Source organism: Cebus imitator, unplaced genomic scaffold, assembly GCF_001604975.1.
Source record: "Cebus imitator isolate Cc_AM_T3 unplaced genomic scaffold, Cebus_imitator-1.0 Scaffold258, whole genome shotgun sequence".
NCBI lineage: Eukaryota > Metazoa > Chordata > Mammalia > Primates > Cebidae > Cebus > Cebus imitator.
Window position 1 is genome coordinate 2563056 of NW_016107573.1, and position 4555 is coordinate 2567610.

Consider the following 4555-nt stretch of genomic DNA (forward strand, 5'->3'; position numbering starts at 1 on the left):
CCTCGTGATCCACCTGCCTTGGCATCCCAAAGTGCTGGGATTACAAGCATGAGCCAACGTGCCCGGCCTGAACAACCTGAATTTCAAAGCTACTTGGGTGCTCTCTGTCCGGTTCTGGGGAAATCGCCTCAGATTTGCCTTCCTCCTCAGCCTTCTGCCCTCCCGCTTCTCTTCCCAGTACCTTTGGCCCCCACGAAAAATACTTTCAAATCCAACTTTAAGCCTTAAGCAATAAGAAAAGAAAAAAAAAAAAAAAACGTTTAACATGAAGCCAGCTAACAACGCACAAGTGCCCTCTCCGGCCGGAGACCTCGCGTCAGAACCGCCCTCACCTCAGCTGGTCGACGCCTCCCTCCCACCTGCCGTCAACGGCCTTTTCCGGCTCAAACCCGCGCCTCGCCTCCTGAATAGCCAACGAGGGCTTTCTGGGCGGGACCAGAGGCTTCCTCATAAATAATTCATGACCCGGCCCTGGCTGGCCAGGGCGACCGGCCTCGCTAGACTTCATGAATATGCAAAGCAGGGCAAGCGGCGGCTAACCTGCCCCCGGCCCGCGAGGCCCGTCGGCTGCAGCCTCTCAGGCGGGGGCTGCACGAGAACCTGACGCGGCTATCGGTCGGAGGCCGCCCTCCTGGGCCACCTGTACAGCGACAGCCTGCTCCAGAGCTTCCTGAGGAGACGCCTGCCCGCCAAGGTTAGGACCCGAGGGACCGTGGGGCTCGGGCGGGCCAGGACGCCAGGCCGGCGGGTCCCAGAGAGGCCTGAGGCCGGCGCGGGGCGGCGTGGGGGAGGGGAGCGAAAGCCTCTGGGGCCCGAGGAGCCGAGTTAGAAGAAGGCCCGAGGGGCGCGGCGCCGGGGCCCCGCCTGGGATCCCAGCACTTTGGGAGGCCGAGGTGGGCGAATCACTTGAGGTCAGGAGTTGGAGACCAGCCTGGCCAACATGGCGAAACCCCCGTCTCTACTAAAAATACAAAATTTAGCCGGCGTGGTGGCGCGCGCCTGTAGTCCCAGCTACTCGGGAGGCTGAGGCAGGAGAATCGCTTGAACCCGGGAAGTGGAGGTTGCAGTGAGCCCAGATCGTGCCACTGCACTCCAGCCTGGGTGACAGAGCGAGACTCCGTCTCAAATAATTTTTTAAAAGTACAAAAATTAGTTGGGCCATCATGGCGCGCGCCTGTAGTTCCAGCTGCTAGGGATTCTGAAGTGGGAAGATGGCTTGAGCCCGGGAGTTTGAGGTTGCAGTGAGCGGCCATGGCGCCACTGCACTCCAGCCTGGGCGACAGAGGGAGATCCTGTCTCAAAAATAGAAAAAAGAAAAGAAAGAAAAAAGACAGAAGGCCAGAGCTTTCCAATACTTGAGGGCATCAGCAACCTCCTTGCTCTACCCTGGACCTGCCTCTGTATTCTTTGTAACATTAATTTGTAATTAGGCAAATTATGCAAATAAAACATGAATATGTTCTCCTTTGTGCTCTGCTCCCATTCTCCGTTTTTTCTGCCCTGGTAACTGTGGGAGTAGTTGAGGGTGTGGCTCCTTGGATCCTTTCCCACCTGTTTAGGTAGTTATTTCGTATCCTGTGGAGTTTTCCAAAGGTTCCTGGAGTCCCACGAACCTCCCCAATGGGATTTCCCAAGAGAGTAGATTCAAGAGTGAGCCACTTGAAACCTGTTCTTATTTTGTTTCTGCAGCAAGGGTAAAAAACGATTCAAGCTGGCAAGAGCATGAGTTTAGAACATAATGACTAAAACTGAAATTTGGGCTGAAATATCCCTTTAGTGCAAGTTTTCTCAACCCTCCCCTCCCCATCCCCACCATCATAACAACAAAAATGTCTCTAGACTTTGCCAAATGTCCCATGGGGGGTGCAAAATTGCCCTCTGTTGAAAACTACTGCATTCACCCTATACTTTCAGGAAGTAACTGCTTTTTAAGCTCCAACCACACAGATGGTTTGTCTGTACCAGCCCTTCTCAGCCTCCGCATTTACCAGCCTCGCTGGCTGGATCACTAGGCCGTCTATGCTGACTGTTCTAATTTTCTTCCTGTCTTCAGGTCTGAGCTCAGTCAACTACCACCATATCCAAACACTTTCCCCTCTCTGCCCTATACTAATGGGAGTCAGCCACCAGCAGTTATTTGTTATTCTTTCTTTCATAGAATTTCTCTCAATCTAGATTTCTTTTTCTTTTTTGAGACAGAGTCTTGCTCTGCCACCCAGGCTGGAGTGCAGTGGCACAATCTTGGCTTACTGCAACCTCCGCCTCCCATGCTCAAGAGATTCTCCTGCCTCGGCCGCATGAGTAGCTGGGGTTACAGGTGTGCGCCATCATGCCCGCTGATTTTTGTGTTTTTAGTAGAGACAGTGTTTCACTGTGTTGGCCAGGCTGGTCTTGAACTCCTGACCTCAAGGGATCCACCCACCTTGGCCTCCCAAAGTGCTGGGATTACAGGCTTGAGCTTCCATGACTGGCCCTGGATTTTATTTCTTTGATAATCTGTTTTGGTTTTTTTTTCCTCTCTCTCTCTCTACCACCTAGAATAAGTAAGAGGCCTGATCTGGCTGAGTTGTGTCAGGATGCTCAATGCTGGAACACACTGTAGGCGCTCAATAGACATTGGTGGACTGAAATTATAAATGACCCTGTCTTCCTCCTACGAGCTTATGTGGAGTTTCTCTTACTCCTTTCCTTCCTCATCATTTGATAGGCTCCTTGTGACCATGGATGAATAAGCACCTGTGCCTGGCCCTGTGCTAGGAGCTGTTGGGTAAAGCCTTCACCTTTCCCAGTGATAAGAGACTGGAAATTGTTCCTGTCAAAGCAAAGTCTTTTGTTTTGCAAGGGGAAAATGTGCATTGTGGTAGAACTTGATCATTGTTTAGGAATTTCCAAATAGGTAGGGCAAGGTGGCTCATGCCTGTAATCCCAGAACTTTGGGAGGCTGAGGTGGGCAGATCACCGAGGCTAGCTTATCAACTCCTGGAGGGCAAGAGCTGTTATTTTTACTTATTTTATTCTGTTCATTGAAAGTATTCAAATAGATGGCTGAATGAAATAATGTTCCTCAGTGAACACTGAGTGTTCAAATAGTTGAATGAATGAATCAGTTACTTAAAGAACAACATTGGACAATTAAAAATTGATAGTGTTACAGGGGCTTTGGAAATCCTGCAAGTCTAGTTCTTTACAGATGAAAGTACAAGTAATTTGCTCAAGGTCCCTAAGCTGCTTAAGAGGCTAGGTCACACGTACAACCTGTGGTCTCACACGTCTTATTTCAAGGCTCTTTCTTGTCTCTAGCCAGACTAATTTCTGATTACTTTTCTGTGAACCTGACTTACAACTCAAACACAGAAATCTCGGGCCAAATACTTGCTTCTTGTCAACTAAAAAGACTTTTGAGCCTGTGCTTTTTCATCTTGATTAAATCCAACCCTGGGGATAATGGCCTAATGAACTCAAAAGTGCTGTATGATATTAAAACAACATCCGGCTGAGCACGGTGGCTCAAGCCTGTAATCCCAGCACTTTGGGAGGCCGAGGCGGGCGGATCACGAGGTCAAGAGATTGAGACCATCCTGGCCCACATGGTGAAACCCCATCTCTACTAAAAATACAAAAACTGGCTGGGCGCGGTGGTGTGCGCCAGTAGTCCCAGCTACTCAGGAGGCTGAGGCAGGAGACTTGCATGAACCGGGGAGACGGAGCTTGCAGTGAGCCGAGATTGTGCCACTGCACTCCAGCCTAGCACCTGGCAACAGAGTGAGACTCTGTCTCAAAAAAAAAACAAACAAACAAACAAACAAAAAAAACAACTTCCCAGCTTCCTTTGTACCTTTCAATGATAAGAGACTGGAAATTGTCCCTGTCAAAGCAAAGTATTTTGTTTTGCAAGGGGAAAATGTGCATTGTGGTAGAACTTGATCATTGTTTAGAAATTTCCAGATAGGCCAGCAAGGTGGCTCACACCTGTAATCCCCAGAACTTTGGGAGGCTGAGGCAGGTAGATCACAAGGTTAGGAGTTTGTAAACAGCCTGACCAACATGGTGAAACCCCGTCTCTACTAAAAATACAAAAATTAGCACTCCAGCCTGGGCGACAGAATGAGATTCTGTCTCAAAAAAAAAAGGAAAAAAAATTTCCAAATAACCAGAATTTTGACAAAGATCAAAAGTCTCCTCTTGAAGTTTTGCCAAACTCCAGTAGTAAAATAACACATGACACAGGTGAAAATGGGGAGGGGTGCCTTACTTGAGATTACTTTCATTGGCTAAATTTGACCACCTTCTCCTTAGACACATTTATGTCACCTGACTGTATCTGCAGCAGTTGTCAATCACCAATCAGTCTCTGGTTAGACCCTTGTTTTTTTTTTGAGGGCTAAGGACCATTTTTCCTTATTTAAAAGGAATTCAGGGTTTCTTTGTTCTTGATCATTTCATATAGGCAGCACCTGGTTAGGGGAGTCTCAGTGTCATGCTTTCAGTTTTTAGACCTTTATACTTTCTTTCTTTTTTTTTTTTTTTTTTTTGCTTTTTTGCCCTGTTCTGGGGT

At 48.4% G+C, this 4555-nt stretch overlaps 1 long non-coding RNA gene across 2 annotated transcripts in view; it reads left to right on the forward strand.

Moving 5' to 3' along the window:
- The first annotated feature begins 476 nt into the window (after nt 1-476).
- Nucleotides 477-4555, forward strand: part of LOC108283337 — a 69202-nt gene continuing 65123 nt past the window's right edge. For both annotated transcript variants that reach the window (XR_005195604.1, XR_005195603.1), the window contains exon 1: nt 477-694. This is a non-coding gene — a long non-coding RNA (uncharacterized LOC108283337). The remainder of the gene's footprint in view (nt 695-4555) is intronic.